Source organism: Protopterus annectens, chromosome 1.part2, assembly GCF_019279795.1.
Source record: "Protopterus annectens isolate FY-2018-M chromosome 1.part2, PAN1.0, whole genome shotgun sequence".
NCBI lineage: Eukaryota > Metazoa > Chordata > Ceratodontiformes > Protopteridae > Protopterus > Protopterus annectens.
Genome location: NC_056727.1, coordinates 559,004,115 through 559,029,548, shown reverse-complemented (window position 1 = coordinate 559,029,548; position 25,434 = coordinate 559,004,115). Strand labels below are relative to the sequence as shown.

The window sequence follows — 25,434 nt, the reverse complement described above, 5'->3', positions numbered from 1 at the left end:
TGATTCATACTACAGGCAAAATCCAGTTTCCCTGACACAGTATATTCACAATCAAGGATGCCTGAAGAAAAACTGCAAAACATAAGATGGAAAAAGCAGTGTTCTTTTTCCTTTTCTGATATTTTTTCAGATTACATTAGGAAAGTATAACTCACCAGTGGTTCTTCGTTTTCTTCTTTCGGCTGCTCCCGTTAGGGGTCACCACAGCAGATCAACTGTTTCCATTTCTTCCTGTCCTCTGCATCTTGCTCTGTCACACCAACCACCTGCATGTCCTCTCTCACCACATCCATAAACCTTATCATAGGCCTCCCACTTTTCCTGTTACCTGGCAGCTTCATCCTTAGCATCTTTTTCCCAATATACTCTGCATCCCTCCTCAGCACGTCCAAGCCAATGTAATCTTGCCTCTCTGACTTTGTCTCCAAACCTTCCAACCTGGACTGACCCTCTAATATACTTATTACTAATCCTGTCCATCCTCGTCACACCCAGTGCAAATCTTTAACATCTTCAACTCTGCCATGTCAAGCTCTGACTCCTGCCTTTTTGTCAATGCCACTGTCTCCAACCCATATAACATAGCTGGTCTCACTACCCTCTTGTAGACCTTCCCTTTCACTCTTACTGGTACTCGTCTGTCACAAATCTCTCCTGACACTCTTCTCCACCCACTCCATCCTGCCTGTGCTCTCTTCTTCTCCTCTCTTCCACACTCACCATTACTCTGAACTGTTGATGCCAAGTACTTAAAATCATCCACCTTCGCCACCTCTACGCCCTGCATCCTCACCATTCCTCTATCCTCCCTCTCATTCACACACATATATTCTGTCTTAGTCCTGCTGACCTTCATTCCTCTTCTCTCTAGAGCATATCTCCACCTCTCCAGGGTCTCCTTCACCTATTCCCTACTCTCACTACAGATCACAATGTCATCTGCAAACATCATAGTCCACGGGGACTCCTGTCTGATCTCGTCTGTCAACCTGTCTCACCAGTGGTTAAGCAATAAAAAGGTTACAATATATTCTCATTTCATAGGGTACCACCCTGAAAGACAGAAGCAAAATGGGGGAGACCAGTTCTACTTATAACGTTTGGTATCAATCTTGAACAGTATTAAACAGTTTTTCTATTTTTTTTCTTATAAGGCAATATTCCTTCAGTAAATGTCTCCTCTGAAAGCTGACTTAGAAATACATGGCTACATAAATTACTTGCTAACACACACACACACACACACACACACACACACACACACACACACACACACACACACACATACTCACATATAGATATACAAATTGCATATGCATGCTTGTAGGACATCCAGCTTGGATTGAGTCCATTTTCAGTGGTGGTCTAAGGAGAAAACATATTATATAAAAAGAAGTTATGTCTTACCATAACGTTCCATCTGTGTTGTTGATCTTCACTAATCCTTGACTGTTTGGCTTGGTTCTGAACTTCCGAACCAACTCGGCCATTTACTTCATCCAAACTCTCGAGTCAGGCTCTACCCACAATACTGCTCTCTAAATTACCTCAGATCGAGTTTGCCTAAAATAGTGGCAGACAGATAGTAAATAAGAAAAGACCAGATCTGTGTCCCTATTATAGGTTCATAGGTTCATAGGTTCATACTAGGCTATCTGCCCTAGGGCATTTATAAGCCTAGCCAGAGTGTGTTTGGCTTTCGCCACCCATTTTAAATTAATTTTGCTATGCCTTTTTTTGAGGTTAGTATACTGTGCCTCTTTCTAACAGTGAAGCAGAAGTGATAGCCGGGGTAAACCTACGATCTCCCATCCACTCATCAAGATTCCTCTTGAAGAGAGTCAGTGTGGGACTCTGCCTAACCTGGACTGGGATTTTATTCCAGAGTGAAGGGAGCCTCTGGGTTATGAATCTGTCCCTCCAGCATGTCCTATTTATTTCAGTGCTGAGGTTCAAGTCTCTCGAGTGCGTAGCTCGATGGGATTTGGATTTTCTGAGGTGCAGCATGTCCATTAATTCCGGGTTGGACATGGCTTTATCGTCAGGCACAGATCGCCTCTGAGCAGGCGGTATGCCACTGAGTAGAGCTGGAGTTTCTTTAACCGGGCAGCATATGGCATCTGTTTGAGCCCTTTGATCCTCTTGGTGAGGTACTTTTGGGGTCTTTCCAGTTGCTGCAGGTGTCTGGTAAGGTACATCCCAAAGGGGCATTGTACTCAATTATGGGCCTGATGAGGGATGAGTAAAGAGGCGATGACCTCCCTGATCTAGATGTGAATCCCTTCATGATTAGGTGGGCTATATAAAATGATTTTCTAACCACTTTGGCCACATGGTTGTCAAATGAGAGATTGCTATCAACTTGGGTCCCCAGGTCCCTAATGACTTCTTCTGTACTTAATGGATTACCACCTATGTGGTAATTTGTGGGCACTTTGCTTTTGCCAAAGGGGATGACTATACACTTTTTGGCGTTTAGCTTGAGACCATGGCTCTGGCACCAGTTGTCTGTTTCTATGAGGCCCTTTTGGAGGATGCTTGTGTCGGCTGGAGAGCTGATTATGGCACCCGATTTGCAGTCATCTGCTAACTTGGTCAGCCACAGTCCTTCCGTGTTGGCCTGTACCGCAGAGAAATATATACCGAACAAGAGAGGTCCCAGGACTGAGCCTTGTGGGACGCCACTTGTAACTGGTTTGGAGTCTGACATGGCTCCAGCAATTCTAACCATGTGGGTTCTGTCCTTGAGCCAGTTTGCAACCCATCTAGTGACATAGGGGTTTATATTTAAGCTGGTGAGCTTATCTATAATGCCCGAGTGGGGTATTGTATCGAAGGCTTTTGCGAGGTTCAGGTAGGCTGTGTGGACCACCTTCCCCTCGTCAATGGCCTTGGTGACAGTTTCAAAGAAATCGACCAGGTTTAAGAGGCAGGATCTGCCCTTAACAAAGCCAAACTGGGTAGGATCCAGTGTCTGTAGGTCCCCAATATCTTTATTTATGAGGTCCATGATGATCCTTTCCATAGCTTTACAGACCAAGCTAGTCAGGCTTATGGGGCGATAGTTTCCAGGATCCATTGAGGCACCACCTTTGTGGAGAGGGACCACTGTTGCTGTACGCCACTCTTTGGGTACATATCCTGTAGTAAGGCTAAGATTGAACAGTAGTTTTATGTTTGGGTTTAGCTCTTCTTGGAGTTCATGTAGGCCGCAGCCTGGGACACCATCTGGTCCCATTGATGCTGTGTTTTTTGCTTTGGAGAGGCGGCTCTTACCTGAGCATCTGAGATGTCAGGGGCAGCACTCTGTTGGGATAGATATTTGCCCTTTTGGTGGGGAGAGGGGGGAGAAGTTTGCACTGAACCTGTCAGCTAGGATGTTGGCAATGTCTGTGGGCTCGGTGTATTTTTTGTCATTTTGGACTAATTCTGAGGATATCTGGGAATTCCCACCCAGGTTCCTAACATAACTAAAGAAAGCCTTGTGATTATCCTTAGTGTCCTGTGCAATTTTTCTCTCGAAGCTGGCCTTAGACGATTTTATGGGTGCCCGTAGTTTTTGCTAATACTGATCAGAGATGCCTTCCCTTTTGGGATTTTGCTCTATCATGTAGTAGCTTCCTCCTTCTATTGTATATTTTGTTTATGGCTGGGGTCCACCAGACAGGACGTCTGCCTTTGGAGGATTGGGTCTTGGTTTTATTTGGGATTGCATGATCCATGCATTCCTGAAGGTGTTCATAGAATGTGTTTATAAAGCATTCTGCGGTCTGGGCCGTATTTTCCACAGGCCCGGGGGCTTTGAAGGATTTCGCCTCAGTTTTGAGGCATGTGAAATTTGCTTTAGAGAAGTTTTTCACTGTGGTTTTCTGGGCAGGGGGTGGGTTCGGGATGTGAATATCCAGTGAGATTAGTTTATGGTCTGATCTTACCAGTGAAGGATACACTTCTGGTCTGGAGCATAGTGTCCCCATGTTGGTGATGATCAGGTCCAGTATATTTTCCCCTCTTGTGGGAGTGGTAACAAGTTGTTCCATAGCATTTGAGTTTATAAATTCTAGGAACCTTTGGGCTAGGGTGTTGGAGCTAGAGTAATGCTCCCAGTCTATGTTTGGGTAGTTGAAGTCGCCCAATATAATGGTGTTTGGAGAGACCTTCATATTTTCCATTATTCTCAGGAAGGCCAAGTGGGGTTCCTGTGTTTGGGAGGGTGGTCTGTAGCAGGCTATAAACTGGAAGGCAGTTTTACCCACAGTTAGTTGCACATGGATAGTCTCTGATGCTTCGTGCTGTGCCACCAACCTGGAGGTGTGGATATCTTTGACGAATATTGATACACCCCTCCTTCTGTGGTTCGGTCCAAGTTTTGGGGCCGAAAAGCATGGTATGAGGTATTACCTGGTAGTGCTGGGGTGCTCTCGGGAGCCTTGAACCAGGTTTCTGTTACTTCACAGATATTGATGTTCTCCATGCTAAGGAGAGTTTGAGTCGTGCATCTTGAGGTTTAGACTTCTGGCGTTGAGTAGCATTACTCTTAGTTTCTTATCCCTTGTGATACCTATGGAGGTGGGTTTGTCTTTTGAGCCTTGACTAAAAAAGGCACTATGGGGGTAGCAAGAGCCTTTGCCAATAGCCGAAAGCCCAGGGGTGACAGGTGCAAGCCGTCCCTAGCGAAGCATCGTGGCTTGTTGAGCATGTCATCCCAGGCTGACAGGCATTGGATCTCCTTTGAATGACACCAACACTTAAGCCAATTGTTGAAAGTGATCATCTTGTCTTCATATTGTGGCATCATTCTTGGTGAGGGTAAGATGCTACTCAAGGTCAGGGTCATACCAGCCTGGGCTACATGCTCAGAGAGCTCCTCTATGTCTCTTTTCATGTAGTCCAGGAAGGTACGTCTCAGGTCATTCACACCAGCATGGACAATGACTGAGTCATATTTGTACTTGCCTTGGAGTGACCTGAGTGCTTGTGTTATGTGGCGGATCCTAGCACCCAACAGGCAGCTCACCGTGACCTTCTCCTTGTTCAGCCTGGTGGATGTCAGTGTGCCTGATGATAGAGTCACCTATTACAAGTGTATCAGGTGTGTTGTTTAGCCTTAAGGGCTGTGACTGTTGACACACTGGCTTTGTGAGCTATGTGTTGCACGTGTTTTGTTTTGGGGTAGCGGTTGCTTGGGTGTCTGCTTTGGAGGTCTCTGCTGCTTAGGCAGATTTTTATTTAGAGCCTCAGTATGTTTTGTGTGTTTATGTGTTTGGTTTGTTGTCATGGTAGGTCTATGTGAGACTGGAATTGTAGTGAGTGTGGTTTCCTTCTCCTCCTGACTGGTTACGCCAGTACTGAGTTGAGAGAGCTTAGCCTCCAGTTTGGCTATATGGTTGCATCTCTCACATATGTTGGAATTTGTTGGGAGGAGGAGAGGGTTGTCTGTGTACATGAGGCAGTTGTAACATTGCCTCAACATTCCCAGATTCACCAGCTGGACCGGAGAGGAGATTGACAAATGACCTTTGGACATGCTAGAATAGTATTGGGAATTCCTTTATAATTGAAAAAAAGGGCCAATGGGGAACAAGGTACTCAAGGGGAGTTTGTGAGGGTGTAGTGCTTTTAATTTTTTAGAGCTGACTTATATAATTGCTTTAGTGAGCAAGTGCCAGGTAACTTAAATGCAATGTGTTACAGGTAACTTAAATGCAAAAACGACAAACAGTAACTTTCTTTCAAGTGAAACAAGGAAATAAGTACAGTAAGCAATGCAGATATCACTAGGGATCCACAGAAGTGCTAAAAGGCCGCGTTTTAGCTGGAATTAGCATTTTAGGGAAATAAACAAACAACAAGCATACAAATAAAGCTAGATTCAGCAGGCCTGGATCTAGTCTATGCTACAGAAAACAAGGTGTACCAATTTCAGTAAGAAACAGTTAGAATATGCAAGCACTATAAGCCTCTAACCAGAAATTCCCTGCTCAGAAGCCAGTCTAGGAAGTATTTGATCCACTAAGATTCTCAGGCTGGGGGAAGGAGTGGGGAATGTCAAGGATTAGAGAAGATTGACAACACAGACTAACACCACAAACGAAAACAAAATGATGAAATATGACCAGCCACAGATTCCACAGGAAATTTATTGCACAATAAAGCACAAAGATATCTCTCTCTGACATCTCGGCTGAAAAAGCCTTCAATCCTTTAGTTTCAAGCTTTCAATCCATCTAGTTGCTTTATGATCCCAGCAGGGGCAACACTGCTGAAGGCTATGGCCAAAACAAGATATGTCACGTGTACAGCATGGCTACCATCTACAGCCTCAGTAATTCTCTCACAAATGTTTTCCAGATTCAATAGATAGGATCTACCTTTCACAAAGTCTTAATTCTCCTATACCTGTGTCATATATAATGCACCTTTTGGCATATATATATATATATATATATATATATATATATATATATATATATATATATATATATATATATGCCTAAATATATTACACAACTTGAGAGACCTCAGAGATTCATAACTAAAAGATTAGTGGCAACAAAAGCTCTAGGAGAAACCGGCAGCCCTCTCTTTGCTCAGTCTCTTACAGACTTCTCTGTGGAGATCTACGTCTAGCCTTTTGAGCCATGAAAGTTCCAACTCTGTTTGATCTTCTATTCCATCACAGGACTAATGATACATAAAAATACTCTGTTTAAGGAACTAAACTTTCATGAGCAGACAAATAAATCATGTTGGTATGATAGATTCATATCCCAACATATCTCTTGCCTCTTGAACAAGCTTCCACTACATGTAAAGGAGAGTAGTACCCTTGCCACTTTCAAGGTAAACCTAGGTAATTGGAAGGGCATCCTCAAATTCTCCCTTGGTCTATCTTGTTTTGTCCTCCTTGAGTCTACAGGGAACATTTGAATAGCTTTTTTTGGCTAGGCTTGTAAAGGACAGATTGCCTGTTTTTTTTTACCTATGAACAATCCAAACTGTTGGGGTCATGTCTAATAAGATTCTTGATATCATAGTTTATGAGGTAAATTATAATACATTTCATGGGTTCGTAGATAACGGCTGTAAGGCTGATACAGCTGTAATTTTCCAAATTAGTTGTAAGGCCACCCTTATGCAGGAGCATTAACATTGCAGTCCACCACTCATCAGGGACAAAACCAGTAGCTAAGCTTAGGTTAAACAATTTAAAGAGTGTGTCTCAAGGGCACGTTTAACAATATTTAGCAATCAACTATATTGTCAGGTCCCATGGAGGAAGCATTTTTGGTCTTGGTTAGCACTTTCTGTAAATGACCTTTACAGATAACTGAAGGAGTAAAGAACTCAGATATTTCAGGACTTTAGATAAACATCTCAGGGGTAAATTTTGCACTGTATTTGTCTGCAAAAATATTGCGGTATTGTTTCTTAGTTTTCTAACAGAGCTAAAGAAGGATTTGTAATAGGTTCATAGGTTCATAGGTTCATACTAGGCTATCTGCCCAAGGGCATTTATAAGCCTAGCCCATAGTTATGTGGCCCTTTAGTTTGAATAAAAACTATGCCTATCATTTTGCTGTGCCTCTGTCAAGCAGTGACGCTGAAGTAATCCCTGGGGTATATCTGCAATCTCCCATCCATTGGTCAAGATTCCTCTTGAACAAGACCAGAGAGGTGCTCTGCCTCACATGTACCGGGATTTTGTTCCACAGCATAGGGAGTCTCTGGGTGATGAATCTGTCCCTCCAGCACGTTCTATTTATAACCGTGTCAAGGTTTAAGTCTCCGCCCTTGTGGTTCTGAGGGATCTAGATTTTTGAGGTGAAGCATATTCATCAAATCTGGGTTTGACATGGCCTTATATGTCAGGCACAGGTCACCTCTGAGCAAGCGGTATGAGACTGAATAGAGCTGGAGTTCTTTCAGTCGGGCAGCATAAGACATATTTTTGAGACCCTTTATCCTTTTGGTGAGGAACTTTTGGGGCCTTTCAAGCTGCAGCAGGTGTCTGGTCAGATACATTCCGAGCGGGCATTGTACTCAATCATAGGTCTAATAAGTGATGAGTACAGGGGACGATGACCTCCTTGATCTAGATGTGAATCCCTTCATGATCAGGTGGGTGATATAGAAGGTTTTCCTAACTACTTTAGCAACATGAGTGTCAAGCGAAGGCTACTGTCAACCTGGGTCCCCAGATCTCTGATGACTTTTTCTGTGCTCAGTGGATTGCCACCTATATGGTAGCTAGGGGTAGCCTTGTTTTTCCCAAAGGGTATGACTATGCATTTTTGGCGTTTAACTTCAGGCCATGGCTCTGGCACCAGTTATCCATTTCTGTGAGGCCCTTCTGGAGGATATCTGTGTCAGATGTGTTTTCGACTATGGCCCAGTTTGCAGTCATCTGCAAACTTTGTCAGCCATAACCCTCCTGTGTTTGCTTGTACTTCAGAAAAGTAGATGCCGAACAAGAGTGGACCCAGGACTGAGCCCTGTGGGACACCACTTGTGACAGGCTTTGAGTCTGACATGGCTCCAGCAACTCTGACCCTGTGGGTTCTGTCACTTAGCCAGTTTGCAACCCATCTTGTGATGTATGGGTTTACATTCAAGCTGATGAGTTTTTCGATGATACCTGAGTGGGGTATTGTGTCGAAGGCCTTTGCCAGGTCGAGGTAGGCTGTATGGACTGCCTTTCCCTCATCAATGGCCTTGGTGACTGTCTCGAAAAAGTCAACCAAGTTTAAGAGGCAGGATCTGCCTTTGACAAAGCCAAACTGAGTTGGATCCAAAGTCTGCAAGTTCCCTATGTCTTTATTTATGAGTTCCATTATGATCCTCTCCATGGCTTTGCAGATAAGGCTTGTCAAGCTAATGTAATTTCAGGGTCTGTGGAGGCACCGCCCTTATGAAGTGGGACCACAGTCCACTCCTTATCCTGAGGTGAGGCTAAGATTAAACAGCTGTCCTAACTGTGGGTTTAATTCCTCATTGAGTTCATGAAGCACACAGCCGGGGACACCATCCGTCCCATGGATGCTGTGTTTTTGCCTTAGTGAGGGCAGTTCTCACCTGGGCGTTGGAGATGTTTGGGGCTACAATCCTCTGGAATAGATATCTCTCCTTTTGGGAGAAGTTTGCACTGAACCTGTCAGCCAGTATGTTGGCAATGTGTGTAGGTTCAGTAATTTTCACATCATTTTGAACTAATTCTGAGCATATCTGGGAGTTTCCTCCTAGGTTTCTAACATAGCTAAAGAAGGCCTTATGATTCTCTTTAGAGTCCTTGGCGATTTTTCTCTCAAAATTTGCCTTGGATGATTTTATGAGAGCTCTTAGTTTTTACTTATAATGATCAAAGGTGTCTTACCTTTCAAGGATTTTGCTCTATCTTGTAGTAGCTTCCTCCTTTTGTTGTAGAGCTTGTTTATGGCTGGGGTCCACCAGACTGGGCCTTGCCTTTGGTACAGAGAGTCTTAGTTTTGTTTGGGATTGCCTGATCCATGCAGTCCTGTAGGTGCTGGTAGAAGGCATTTGTAAGTGATTCAGCGGTTTGAGTAATGTTTACCACTGGCTCAGGGGCCTTAAAGGAGACCACACTAGTTTTTAGAAGTGTGAAATCGGCTTTTGAGAAGTTTTTCACTGTGGTCTTTTTGTTTCAGGTGGGGGCGGGATGAGGACCTCCAGCGAGATTAGTTTATGATCTGATCTCACCAGTGAGGGGTATACTTCGTGTTGAACATTTTGATCCCATGTTCGTGATGATGAGATCAAGTATGTTTTTCCTCTTGTGGGGATGGTGACTAGTTGTTCCATGGCATTTGAGTTTATGAACTCCAGGAATCTTTGGGTTAGAGTGTTCGGGCTTGAGTAGTGTTCCCAGTCTATATTAGGGTAGTTAAAGTCACCTAGTATGATGGTATTTGGAGATACATTTATCCTCCAATGTTTTCAGGAAGGCCATGTGAGGTTCCTGAGTTTGAGAGGGTGGCCTGTAACATGCTACAAATTGCAGAGCAGTCTTGCCTATGGTTAATTGCACCTGGATGGTCTCCGATGCATCATGCGTTGCCACCAACCTTGAGGTGTGGGTGTCCTTTATGAATATGGACTCCCCCCCTTCCTTCCTGGTGTTGTCCGGATTTTGGGCGGGCATGATGGTGAAACCTGTTAGTGCTGGGGTGCTCTCAGGAGCCTTGAACCAGGTTTCTGTCACAGCACAGACATCGATGTTCTCCATATTGAGAAGGGCCTCGTGCATCTTGAGATTGAGACTTCTGGCATTGAGCAGCATTACCCTTAGTTTTTTTTTTTGGTGTTCTAGGGTGGTAGGTTTAGAATTTGAGCCTTGCCTAAAAAGGCACTATGGGGGTGGCAAGAGCCTTTGCCAATATCCGGAGCCCAGGGTGACAGGTGCAAGCCGTCCCTTGCGACAGCGTGGCTTGTCCAGCATGTCATCCCAGGCAGACAGACATTGGATCCCCTTTGAATGACACCAGAATTTAAGCCAATTATTAAAGCTGATCATCTTATCACTGTATTGTGGCATCATTCTAGGTGAAGGTAGGATACTGCTCAAGGTCAGGGTCATACCTGCCTGGGCTACATAATCAGAGAGCTCCTCGATGTCCCTTTCATGTAGTCACTCAGGTCGTTGACACCAGCGTGGACAATGACTGAGTCGTACTTGTACCTGCTGTTGAGAGACCTGAGTGCTTGCGTTATGTGGCGGATTCTAGCGCCTGACAGGCAGCTTACTGTGACCTTCTCTTTACTCAGTCTGGTGGCGGGACGTCAGTGTGTCTGACTATGGAATCACCAATGACAAGTGTGTCTGGCATTTTGTTTGGCCTTAAGGGCTGTGACTGTTTGACACTCTGACTGTGTGGTCTATGTGTTGCATGTGTTGGGTCGTGAGGTGGTAGTTGTTTGGGTGTCTGCTTTGGTGGCCTCTGCTGTTTTGGTAAATTTTGATCAGAGCCGGTATGTCTTTGTGTGAGTATGTATGATTTGAAGTTGTGATGGTACCATGTGTGACTGGGTATGTATTGTGTGTGGTTACCTTCTCCTCCTGTCTGGTCTTGCCAGTCCTATGTTGAGAGAGCTCAGCCTCCAGTTTGGCCGTATAGTTGCATCTCTCGCATGTATTTGTGTTTTGTGGGAGAAGGAGAGGATTGTCTGTGTACATGAGGCAGTTGTAACATTGCCTCAATATTCCCAGGTTCACCAGTTGAGCTGGAGAGGACACTAGCAACTGATCCCTCGACATACTAGAAGTAGTAGATAAAGAGACTTTCAAAGGACTCCGGGGGAAGTGGGTTTTAGGCTGGTGGGGTACTATCTATAATAAGAGTGCTTTATCAAGGTGCAAGTACTGTAGTAGCTTCAAATGCTGGCCTATGTTCACAGGGTCCTTAATAGAACTGATAATGTTCTTCATTTTTTTATTGCTTTTGATATTATCATTGAGAATAGGGGTTTGGGATATATTAAATAATTTACCATCTGTGGGGCTAGAGGGCTGACAGGGGGAGCTAAACCATCTCCAGAATGCTTTGGATCCTGTCTTGGGATAACAATGCCCTTCAAGTTGTAACTTTGCAAACGTTCAATGGGACTACCAAGGGCTACCTCTGTGTTTTTTTGAGCCCAAATTCAGTGAGACTTCAACCAACTGAACCAAATCAGTTCAAGCTTCAGCTTGATGAAACCTATAAAAGAAGTTTGTGGCTTCTATAAGATATGCAGGCTAGCAGATGCTTAATACTTGCTGTCAAAATGTTATAGTCCACTAACGGCAGTATTGGGAAAACATCTTTTAAACTGAGTTTTATTGTTGTTAACTAGTCTCATAGTTTTACTGCATTTGGTAATTAGTATACAAAACAGTTAACTCTGCCATGTTTAAGATGGTCATCATCCTTTGCTATGCATCTGTGATGGCCTGTACATAACGGTCCATCTGAGTTGTCCATCCTCATCTGTCATCACCTGTGGATTCGGTTCTGATCCTTCAGAACAAATTTGGTCATTTCTATAGCTTGTGGACTCCAAAAACTCTCGAGTACATCCCTTACCCATAATGCTTAGGGAGATTACCTCACATCGAGTTTGCTGATAAATGAAATGAATATGTAAAAATAAATGGAAAATAAATATATGGAGTAAAATTATATTCCAAAAGGAAAAATTTCAGGTGAATGTCCGTTCTCCCAGGAAATCAGGCAGGGGAAGGAGGGAGGGGAGTTGATGACAGATGAAGATGGACAACTCAGGTGGAACTTTATGGTAAGACATAACTTCTTTATCTGAAGTTGTCGATCTTCATCCTGTCATCACCTTTGGGGCAGAGACCCCAGCTACTTAGAACACTGGGTGGACTCAAGGAAGGATATTCCTGAGCAATATCAAACCAAATGATGCTCTTCCCCTAGAGACCAGGTCTAATTTGTAATGAGTAATAAAGGTATAGGGAGATGCCCACATTGCAACTGCATAGATGTCATCCATGGAAGTTCTCGACTGGACGACAGCAGAAGTAGCTACCGCTCTAGTTGAATGTGCTTTTGGAGGAATAGGTAAAGAAATACCCTCCATCCTATAAATGAAAGAAATGCAGTCTGAAATCCACTTAGCTAGGGTTACTTTGTTTACAGGTTGTCCCAATTTAATATGTGAAAAGGAAACAAAGAGCTGATCAGACTTCCTCATGTCCTTGGTCCTGTCAAGGTAGAATCTTAGCTGTCTGTGAACATCTAACAGACGTAATGAGTACTTGCCTTTGTTAGAATAATTTGGGAAAACACTGGAAGGTTAATGCATTAATTAAAGTTGGTTTCTAACACTACTTAGGTAGAAAGGCTGGGTTGGTTCTGAGAGAAACTCTATCTTTGTGGAAAATCAAATATGGCAGTCTAGACGAAAGTGCCTGAATTTCCGAAATTCTTCTAGCTGAGTTAATGGTTATTAAAAAGATAGTTTTCCAGGACAGAAACTTCAGATTACATCTAGAGGCAGGCGCAAAAGGGGGTTGTGTCAGAGCTTGCAGACTCAAGATAAGGTCCCGAGGAGGAGTAGGGTCCTTATAAAGAGGCTTTAAGAGGAGAGCACCTTTTAAAAAGGCTTTACAAAGTCTATTTGAAGCAACGGATGATCCATGGAAACCACTGTGAAAATTAGAGATGATTGCTAGTTGGACTTCAACCGTACAAGTGGAGGCGCCATCATTGAAAATAGAAGTTAGGAAATGAAGAATTTCATGGATTGATGCTGAAAAAGGATCAAGGTGATGTAGGGAGGCCCAGTGAACGAATCTTTTCCATTTACTTGCGTAAAGTTTGTGAGGAGATGGTTTATGAGACGGCAAAAGTATGCATCTAACTAGGGAAGACAGCATATCATGCCTGGCCACAAATGGAATTGGAGATACTAAGCTGTCAGCTTGAGAGTTGTAATGTCTGCGTGACTGATGCCCATTGGGTGTGATAGGAGGTCCAGAACTGGATCCAAAATCCAAGGTCTTTGCACCAGATGAGGCCATAGGAAGGGGAACTAAATTTGCCGAGGCCAAAAGGAGGCAATAAGGATGACATTGCTCTTCAATTTGGCTACTTTCTGTAGAAATTTGGGAATTAGTGGGGCCAGAGGAAAGGCGTAAAGGAGACCGGGTGGCCAACTGTGAAGAAGAGCATCCCTCAGCAATTCCTCTTCTGGGGGGATGAGGGCAAACTAGCTACTGCATTTGTTGTTCAGAGGGGAGGCATAAAGGTTGTAGCAAGCCTGGCCCCATGCGCAGAAAATCCTTTCTGATACTTTTGGGTTGAGGGACCATTTGTGAGGTAGAAGGATGCACCTGCTCAATTTGTCTGCTATCACAATGGACTTCCACAGAATATGCACTGTGATCAGAAATCAGTTGGATGAGATAGCCCACTGCCATAATCTGAGGGCTTCTCTCCATAAGGGGTAAGATCTGGTCCCTCACTGTTTGCTGATGTACAAGACCACTGACGTGTTGTCTGTCTGAATCACAATCATCCCTAGAGGCAGACAGTCCTGAAATGCTTATAATGCTAACAGCACCACTCTCATTTCGAAAAAAAATATGTGCAGATTGGCCTCTAATGGGGACCAAGTGCCTTGGACTGTCTTTACCTTGCAATGCCCCCCCAGATGAGAAGTGTCTGTGGTCACTGTGGCCTTGGGTTGAGGGGGAATGAATGGGCACCCTTGTAGGACTTGATTTGAATGAATCCACCATGGGAGATCTCCTTTGCATGTGTTGGTGATTAATATTGGCATTGACAAGGGATGCTGAAGGATGGACCATTATACCACAGGTAGCCATTGTAAAATTCTCATGTGAAACCTGGCTAGTAGAACAAGAGTTTTGATGGCTGTCATTGATCCTAATGCTTGAAATACTAGCTGTGCTAGAACTCTTTTTCTTTGTAATAGTGTATGGACCTGAATCTGGATAGTTTCCAATCGAGACGAGGAAGTGAGGCAATGGAGGTTCTAGTGTCTGACAATGCTCCTACCTATAAAAGTAAAATTTTGTGTTGGTTCTAGCGAGGATTTGTTGAAGTTGACTATGATGACTAGAAGTGCTCCACAAAATTGCGCAAGTGCATCCAGGTGTACCTTCTTATGGATATGCCTGAAATCACTGCTCTTGTCATTCCTTCAGCAACATGAGAAATGAGCCTCATGGACGAAATGGAAATGGATGTCAGGGTAGCCAACAGAGAAGTGAATGAATCCCGTACCTCTCCAGAAACAGCTCCTGAGAGAGTATCGGACAGCTCTGTTATCAGATCTCTCTGCAATCTTGTAAAATGTGCCAGGTAGTTCAAAGACCATAGGGCAAAGGTCAATGAAGCATAAACTCACTTCCCAAATCTATTCATCACCTGTGACTCCTTGTCGGGGGGATGGATACAGGAACTTTCTTCCATTAGTTCTTTTTAGTGGCCGACGCTACCACCATGGCATCTACTGGATTTCCCTTAGTCCAAAAAGGCTTATCCTCTGAGGTTGTGATAATTTTGTCTGGTCTCTTGGGAACTGGTTCAGTGTCGTCAGGGGTCTTCCACACCCGATGAGAGATCAATTCGATGAACTCATCGATGGGTGGAGATACCCAGGAAGTAGTTGGGTGGGTACTGAAAGCCTGTAGGTACACAGATTCCTCACTTGAAGGGTTGAGGGACTTCCAACATTCTCTCTGCTTAAGTAGGACATCATCAGGAGGTGATCTGGGAGGCCCTTCACCCTCATCGAAATTCACATCTTCTGTGATGGATTCTTCTGGACAGACCAGGTGTTTCCCCTTACACAATTTCTTCCAAGGGACTTCCTCAGGGGGGACATCTGCAGAGGTTTCGGAAGAAGAAAGGGTACCCTGCTAGGTAGCCTGAGGTTGCAGTAGCAGCTGACCCTATAGAGGGGTTGGTGTTTGCTCCGGACCCAAAACAGCCTAGGATAGGGGCTCCAAGGAGAAAGGAACCGACCTGGTACTGGAAGCAGCCACTACCCTGTTCCTGGCCTCGAAGGCTGACCCACCAGAAGAGAAGAGGTCATCCGGGGCCTAAAAGGAAGGCCTTGGTGCCAAAGTCCCCCCATCCCAATGAAGCCCCCTCGAGACTGAAGTCAGACCCAAACTCATCCATGTCAATTCACTGAGACACTGGGGCTGCTCTGATAAACTGAGAGCAGACCCCAATGACTTGGAACCAACTGCCAAGCTGTGGCCCTGAGAAGACTCCAGTTCCAACATAACTTTAGTGCTCAGGGCAGTTGTCCATTCTGAAGAAAAGCAGAAGTTTGGAAATGAGAACTCTAAAGTACCTGTGGAGGTTAGAGGAGAAGGAATGGAAGGGGAAGTGGAAGGTGTCAGTGCCTGTCTCAAAGAAGGAGGAACCGACGAAGTGCACAACATGCTTTGGGCCCAAACTATCTTCATCTCCAACCTCTCCATGTTAACTTCTGTGGGACTCATGGATGAATGGACAGAGACCACCAAGGGGCACTTTGGTCTATCTAAGAATGGAGACGGTTGCCTGTCAGCAAAAGGGTCCACTGAAGGTGAATACTGGGTCTTTGGTAGTGGATTAAAGAGAGAAGACAATTGTTCCTGATCCGAAGAAGGAATCTGAACTGAGGAAGCATGAATCAGTTCAGAGGTATGCTTTGGGGTCGAGGATTTTAGTTGGTTCCAATGTCTTCTTCTTTTTTTGGGTTCAGTGCTGAGGAAGTACTCGGAACCAAGGCTGAGTGTTTCTTCACCTGCAAGGATCTAGAGGAGGAAGAAGAAGAAGAAAATCATGTCCAGATTTATGTTTGGTCTTGTCCGGAGATCCAGATATGGCTTCCCCAACAGAACAGTAAAGAAGGCCCTTCAGAATAAGTTTGTTCTTTCTGTCTACCAATGCTTGGTGACTGAAAGCATGGCAGATAGAACAGTCCTCTTGCAAGTGCAAGGGATCCAGACAATACAACCACACAGACCCTCCTGGGAAAAGGCTGGCACAGGTTCTCCAGCTGTGCCCCTATTACCCAGACCATACGGTAGTAATTACTGCCACCACCAGCTTAATATAATTATCAGCTACTAAAAGGCAATTAAAAGGGTGTCCAGTTATTACTGTGCAATATTATAATCCAATGGTAGTATGACTCGACAGTCAAGGCTTAATTTGGAGTGACTTAGACAGTAAAATCTGTAAATATGTAATGTACTTTAGAGGTTAAATTATCTCTACATAAACCAGCCACAGGTAAAAGTTTTAAAATATTTAATAATAAATAATTAAAACACAAGACAAAACTACTGCACCACAGAGATATCTAAGAGTTCAGAGATCACACAAAAACTTAAAACAATACAGTAGGATAGGTCTGATGTCAAAGAAAAACACTTAATCTTACTTTCTAATCTTTAGCTAATCTTAAGAGAAAACACTACTACTTACATATATAAAGCATAAGCAGTGCTGAGTTAGATGTCCAAGATCAAAATGAAATGCTCTTCAGTCCCTCACTCAACAATAGTTTTTAAATACTAACCAACAGCTCTCTAAGGCCCTCCCAAATTACATCATTTTGACACTTAGTCTGGAGTTCCCAGGCCACAAACTGCATTATTTAGCAAGCTAACACCTGCTCAGGAGACTACAACAATAAAAGGCATTTCACATATACACTCTAGCAGAAACCAGAGCAATAAAGCACCTTCCATTATGTAAATTCTGGCCCTTAACTTTAACCTTAAAACAATGGGTCTGAAACTTTCATCCAGACTCACTGGTGCCGACTTGTAAACGTCAAAGAGATTCAGTTTCAAAAGACACATTTGAAATGCTTGGCTTGGTTTTCCTTACAGCAGATGGCAATGTTGCAACAATCTTGAAGTTCACATTTTACAGTGTTTTCTTTCATTTAAAAACACAAGCCTGTAATTTACAGTTATTTATACAATAGATAGAATTATGTATCAAATTCTATTTGACTAGGCTGGCAGCCTTCGCCCATCTTCCTCCAATCTTCACAGGTTGAACTTGTGTTTCCTAAATGACAATAAGTTTTCTTTGAATCTTGAATGTTTGAATCTTTCTGAGTTTTGGGGGGGGTCTTGGAAAGTAGCTATGCTGTCACTTAATAGGAGGTAGTTTGTCTTAGAAAAGTTCTTAAAAGTTTTGGGGTTAGATGGGGGTTCTAGTTTTATATTTATTTCAAGGGAGACTGCTTTGTGATCTGATCAAACCAGTGAAGACATCACACTTGGGGGGGGGGGGGGGTCACGCAATGCTCTCCCACAGTTGTCAGTATCAGGTCTAGGATATTTTTACCCCTAATGAGAATCCAGACTAGCTGTTCCAGGGCATTTGCATTAACAAAGTCTAGAAATCCTTGAGCCTGCATGTTAGTGGTTGTGTATGCCTCCCCACTAATGAGGGAGTAGTTGAAATCACCATGATTATGGTAGTGGGCTGAATGGTAAGTGATTCTAGTAAATTCAGGTATGAGATATGCTTTCCTGGTTCATGGTGGGAGACCTGTAGCTAGCAAGGATATGGTAAGGGATTTTTCTGATGGTTATTTGGACATGGACTAGCTTAAACATATCATATTGTTTGACCAGTCTTCAGGTGCTCTTATCCTTTATGTAGATGGGTACACTTCCATCTTTTGTTGTTTTGTGTGCAGTGGGTGGTCAGAACGTGTGAAAGACATTATAGCCTTACACTGTCAGGGTGCTTTTCATGGCTTTGAACCATGACTCAGTAACTACATAGATATCAACATTCTCCAGGGTGAGGAGAGCTTCCAGGGAGTGTAGTTTCTTGTTGAGAATCCTAGCATTGAGCAGTAACATGTTTAGCTTATTCCGAGTAGATTTTGCTATACTGGAAGGTTTGTCTGTTTGAAAATGCCTAAAAAGTAAGTTACTATAGGGGTAGATAATGTTTTGGCCAATATCCGAAAGCCTAGTGATGATACGTGAAGGTCATCCCTGGAAAAGCAGAGTGGCCTGTCAATCATGTTCTTCCAGACTGACAAATATTGGACTCCTTTGAAATGACACTGGTAGCTAAGCCAGTTATTAAAGTCAATCATTTTCTGTTGGTATTGTGGCATCATTCTTGGAGATGGTAGAATGCTGCTCAATGCTAGGCTCATACTAGCCTGTGACACATATTCTGAGAGATCAATCATGTTTTTCTTCATATAGTTCAGGGAGGTGTGTCTCAGGTCATTTATGCCCACATGGACTATGACTGAGCTATACTGGTACTTGGTTTAGTGACCTGAGTGCTTGCATAATCTGGCAAATCCTGGTTCCTGACAGGCAACTAACTATAACCTTCTCCATATCCAGCCTGGTGACAGGGACACTGGTGTGTCGCACAACAAAGTGTCCTATGACCAAAATAATGGATTGTGTGGTGTTATGCCTTATGGGCATGAGAGTTCAGACACACCAAGATGTAGTTTTAGGTGTTGTGGTGGGAGCTGTCTTGATTGTGCTCATGAAGAGTTTCTGAGGATTGCATCTAGGAGGCTTATGAGAACTGGGTAAGTTACACAAGAATACCTCTCTGCATATGTAGCTCTATGTGTCTCGTCCTTAGTAAGCATTGTGGTGTGTGTGTGTGTGTGTGTGTGTGTGTGTGTGTGTGTGTGTGTGTGTGTGTCACTGACAACTTGTTTGGCATTTTTTGTGTTTGTATGTGAGAGTCTTGCCTCCAGTGGCATTGTGTAACTAGATCTCTCACACACTGTATTCAACTGTTTCAGTATTAGAAGGTTGTCAGTGTACATTAGGCAATTGCTACATTGCCTCAGGATGCCCATGTGCATCAAGCCAGATGCACAGATAGCAGGAAAGTGCCTATCCATGGCTGCAGGTCCTTAATATTTACTTTAAAAGGGAACTGAACTGGGGGTGTTGCAATGGGATGAGAGATGGTGTTTACTTAGTGCAATCTACAGCTAACCTATGCAGTGATGCTGCCCAGTAAACAAACCAGTTACTATTTGAGCAGCGATAGGTCTGAGTATTGTAATAATGTAATCTAGCACTAATTAAATGCGGCAGCTTTGGTCAGAGCGCAAACTAGTTGCTCCTTGAGTAGTGTGGGACTGTGGACAATTTCAAAGGTAGTTTTTATAGGGAAATGTACAGTTTCTAGTGATTATATATATATATATATATATATATATATATATATATAGATATATATATACAGGGAACTACTAACCACTGCTGCACAAAGTGCAGCTTCACCAAATGCAAGGCTTATATACAATCAGAAAAAAGCAAGTTTTAAAGTCGGTATGCCCACAGGCCAATCAGGTAAGCACACAATAAGCTTTACACCAGCAATCCCCAGCTCAGATAGGTGAAATCAGCCTCTCCTGCCACAAGAGTGTAGACTTTGACCTCCTAATGAAAAATGAATGGTTCAAAGCCTAAGTGTTGAGGTACAACAAATACAGACTTCTAAAAGAACTTAAAATAGCTGATACATTGTATTTGGAGCACTATACCTGCAGAACAGCAGCCCTTACAGCAATGGAAGACTGCAACTTAAAACTTTAAGCAAGTGCAGGGAAATCAATAAATAGCACAGAAATCTTTAAGAATGCATTGAAAACAAGCAATACACATGCAAAATAATACTTAATTTTGTTTTTCTTGACAAGGATGGTGGCTTCAGATGCAAGCAAAATCTCTCAAACTTCTGCCGTAATTGCCAAACGATGAGCCGCTCTGAATAAATGAGCTAAGACTTGCTCAAACTTAAGACTTGTATACAAGCAGAAAAAAACGAAGTTTTAAAGTAGGTATGCTCACAGGCCAACCAAGTAAGCTTACAATAATCTTTCCATCAGCAATTCCCAGCTCAGAAAGGTGAAATCAGCCCTCTCCTACAACATGAGTGCAGACTTCAACTCTCTTAATTTAAAATGACTGGTTTGGAGCACAGGTGTTAGGGAACCACAAAAATAACACTGAAAACAGCAGATTAAATGTATTTAGAGTACTACAATTGCAGAACAGCAGCTCTTTCAGCAGTAGAAGAATCACACCATCACACCTGAAACCAGCACTGACCATTCCACATAGAAGAAACTACTACATAACCGTATGAGCACCATTCATTTAAGTCTCATATACTTGTCATCAGCTGGTCGTTTATATAAATGCTCACTAAAGAAGCAGTAAATGGACAATACAGTAATACAGTGTTCCTTGCATCACCCAATAGTTACTGTATTCCCAAGTAGGAGACAAATTGCATCTACAAGGGCAGATGCTAGGGATGTTTTAAGCAACTGCAATACTTGTATCATGGAGAATAAAGTGCAAACTCTCCAGGACATAAATCATCTCCAGTTGAACACCTTCCATTTTATGTTTCCAGTCATTAAAACATTAACTTCAACAAGTATCAGTATTCAGATATAGTGCAGAACAGTAATGTATCTACCTATGAATTGCTATACGTGTAGGCAAAGTTAGAATATAACAAAAAAAAAGCATTATGGCATTCCAAGTGTTTCAGTAAGCACATTTCCAACTTTCTACTTAGCTAACATGCCTTATTTATTAATGTAACAACATAGCTATTTCAGTCCCTGTAATGTGATATGCATTTAATAGTCAATACACTCAACATAACACAAGTATAAAACTAAAATTCAAAGTGGAAAGGGATGATGATGAAGCTGGGGGGGGGGGATTCAATAAATAAAGAAGTGGGATTTTGGGTGCAGATCCTCAAGGACAATAACAACATTCATACAGATTATTATAGGATCATAAGAAGTTACTAGGCTAATGGCCCTGGGGCCTTTACAAGCCTAGCCAAGTTCTGCCCTTATTTCCATGATCAGCACCTATCGCCCCTGTTCAAGAGGGACACAGGTGGAACCCCCAGGGTGAATTTACGGTTACCTATCCAATCGTCCAGATTGTGTTTAAAAAGGGCTAATGAGGTGCTCTGTTTGACATGAAGTGGGAGTCTGTTCCAAAGGTGTGGTAACCTCTGGGAGTCAAATCTGTCCCTCCAGCAGGCTCTATTAATGTCACATACCAGGTTAAGGTCATAAGAGCGAGTAACCCGTGTACCATTTGACTTGTGGAGATGCAGCATTTCCAATAAAGCAGGGTCAGAGATTGCCTTATATGCAAGGCTGTGATTGTCTCTGAGTAGTCTGTATGAAACAAAATAAAGTGACAGTGATTTCAGATGATCCACATAGGACAGATGCTGAAGACCTAGAATTTTCCTTGTGAGGAACCTTTGTGGTCTCTCCAATTGCTGTAGGTGCTTGGAATGGTAAGTACCAAAAAGGGCGTTATACTCAATTATTGGCATGCTGCGGGAAGAGTACAGGGAGGTTATAACTTCTTTTTTTCTGAAGGCAATGCCCTTACTTATGAGATGAGCAATACAGAATGCCCTTCTTACCACTGTGGAGACATGGTGATCAAAGGTAAGGCTGCTGTCAACCAGTGTGTCCAGGTCTCTCACCACTAAGCGCATACTTAGGATGTTGCTATTGATGTGATAGTTAGCAGGAACATCGCTCTTACCGAAAAGGACTAAGGTCATAACTTTGGCACCAATCATTTGTTTGTGTAAGACCCTCTTGTAGGATGTTGACATCATTTGGAGAGTCTATGACTGCTCCCAGTTTACAGTCATAAGCAAATTTGTCAGCCACAGACCTTTAGACGTTGCAGAAAGTATACTAAGAACTAAGCCAATACAGGAATGGAGAATGGAGAGTCTGCAAAAAGGGATGACTGCATTTAGGGGTGCAGAGACTAGGCAAGAAGGGGCTGGAATTTACTGGGGGATGCTGACAAAGAAACCAAAGTACTACGAACAAATAATTAGATACAGAAAGGTAACAGAATTGGAAGAGGCCAATAAGTTATTTGGACTGCAGAGCTACAGATTGCCTTCCCAATCAGGGATTGACATCAGAATATAGGCAAAGACAGGGGAATCCTAAGCGAAATACCTACACTGGTTGAGCTTTTAGTTGAGTCTAGAATAGAAGTTGCTGTTAAAAAAGGGATAATTAGTAAGGCATATAAAATATTGCATGGTAACTATAAGAATCAATCAGAGGAGGTTAGAAAGGATTGGGAAGAGAGATTGGACAAGCAATTCACAAAGAAATAGTGGGAGGATATATGTATGGCTCCGAAATATGAAACAAAGTCTAGAAGATGTAGGAATGTTGCCTGGAAGTGTTTCCATAGGTACTTTTATACCCCAAGCAGACTCCAAAGAATTTTTTATCAGGTAGATGGAAAATGTTGGAGGTGCAATGGGGAAGAAAAAGCTACCTACAAGCATATATTATTGGAGTATAATGAGCTGGCAGACTTTAAAAATTCCCTATAGTATTCTGTCAGGAATACTGGGTGAGCAAATGAATGTAACTAAGGAAATTATTTTTTGAGCTGAAAAGCATGATCTGAATTGCATAAACATAGCAAGGCCTGATTAAGTTGGTGTCTGCCCAAAAAAGCAATTACTAGAAAATGGAAATCAAAGTTTGAACCAAACATACTTTAAGTAGTGAATATTGTAACAGAGATAAAATAACAGGAAAATTACACAGAAAAAAATGGAAATTGTGGGAAAAATGCATGTAGAAAAATGTTTTAGAGGATGAATGAGGTTTAGGAGAAGGCAGGAACTGAACAATTTATGTAATGCTGGATTGATTATATTGTATTGAACAATATACGTGATGCATAATGTTTTTAAATGCAAACTCGTTAATATGGTTTGATTACTTTTATATAAATGTACGTTTGCCTATATCACAAGTGCTAATTCAATAAAGTTTTTTTTTAATTGTCAGTCTACTCTATCCCCACACAATACAGAAATAGAGAGAGACAGAGTGAGAAGTGCTGTCTAGTTCCTTGAAGTGCTTTGAAATATTCCACATTTATGTTGACTTTCTACCAGCCCTTTCAGGTAGTCACTGCCAACAGTAACTATTTATTCTTAAACTTCCTAGTTAATCCTAGCACCATGCTGTCTGTTGTAATTGTTTGTGTCTTTCGGCTTTTTCTGGTTAGGGGTCGCCACAGCAGAACTCCGGTCCGCTAATGATTGGTAGTGGATTTTTACGTACCGGGTTACCAGCCCTGACGCAAACCTTCAACGAAGGCATACCCCATTCATGTATGCCTCCACACAGAAGACGCTCTAGCTAAGAATCGAACGGGACAACGTCTTGCTATGAGGCGACAACACTACCACAGCACCACCACCGCATTTGCTAATAATTAATATGGAAAAATTTAAATTTAACATAAACTCAAGTGTATGCGTTAACAACTGGCCTCAAGATTAAACACACAGACAGCTTTTTTTAATTAACGCTGCCAATTTCTAAATGTCTGAAGGATACTAACCAACAGACAGTCTGCATGCGAGTTTTTATGAATTCAGTCAGCCATTCAACTTTTTGATTCACTGCAAGTGCAGCTTACAGCCTTTTTCAGCATTCAAAGTGAAATATAATATAAATCCAGATAAATGCTTTAATCATTGCCCTCAAGATTAAACACTGCCACTCAAACAAATTTAATGCAACACAAGTAAAAAGTCCAAGCTCGAAAAATATAATCAACTAAAGTTCAAACGTGTAAAGAATGATCTGTTTCTTATTCAAAACTGCATAACTTCTTTACATTAAAGAGATAGCTGAGGCAGAGGAACCAAGAAACAAGTGTAGGTATAGTCGAATTTTGACTATTCATTCAACCATTTGTTACCCACAACAAATGCAGCTTTCTGTCCCTCCGTCATTCTTTTTCAAAAAAGAGACATAAGGATGTCCCTCCCATAGCTCTCAACTCCCTAACTCAAGAGATCTGGACAAAGGCTTAAATAATGGAGGGATGAAGACCCAAAATAGGGACAATTTTTAAATATTGCTCTTATAAACTTAGAATGTTGTTAGAATAACAGGTTTTGTGTTGGTTTGTATTTTCAGAAGGATATGAAGTCTGAAATTCAAATATATGTCATTATTCAGTGACTACAATCCTCTGTAGTTTGTCAGAAAAAACACAAAGTTTAAGAGGAGCAGACCAAAAATATGAGGCAAAAATCTGGACAGTCTGCAAAAATTTGGACAGTTGAGAGGTATGGTTCCTCCTTCAGTTATTTTTGCCCAAATGCAAAGAGCCTCCAGAAGAAATCTGTAGTACCTGTTTGAGTTTTGCCTCTGCACCTTCAGGTGTGTAAATTATCACTACTCTCCCTGGCAGATTCATCTTCAGTTGTACAGAATACAAAGCCAGAATTTGACTTTTTCTGCCTGCATGGTTTAATGACTACCTGAAAAGTAATTATTCTTCTAGAGTCTAGTGAACAATCATGGTCACACAGAACTCTAGAGTCGCTGGCAAAACAAGTTTCTGATTTTTACCACTTTACCTTGGAACTACATTTGTGAAAGGACCTTTTCTTTTAAGGTGTAAGACTGAAAATATACGAGGAAGGGTCCAGGGGATCCTTGCCCTTAGATGTTGAAGGAGAAACACCCTATAAGTTCTCTGTTTAAAAATGTATTTGTCAGGTATCCCATTCTATTCAGCTAATTTTAAAGTAATATATTCTATGCATCCAGTAATCTCTTCCAGACAGGAATGTCAGTAAACTTCAGATTTTTGCATATTCCTCTGTCTTCCATGTATTATTTTTTTCAAAGTCCAGTCTTCACTTCTAGAGATAACTTCCTGAGGTGTCTTTTACATCTTCTCTCCAGCTCCAATAATTGGCCTCGATATGCAGATGAATCTGCTTCCATACATTCCAGCCTTTTGCCTGAATAAACAATACAATCCATATAATCCAGCAAAGTGGAATTCATCTTGTGCACTAG

General features: G+C 42.4%; 1 protein-coding gene across 1 annotated transcript in view; it reads right to left on the bottom strand.

Annotated features, from left to right (window-relative positions):
- ACSS1 (acyl-CoA synthetase short chain family member 1) overlaps positions 1 to 25,434 on the bottom strand; it is a 1,456,620-nt gene that overhangs the window by 1,150,903 nt on the left and 280,283 nt on the right. The window lies entirely within an intron of this gene.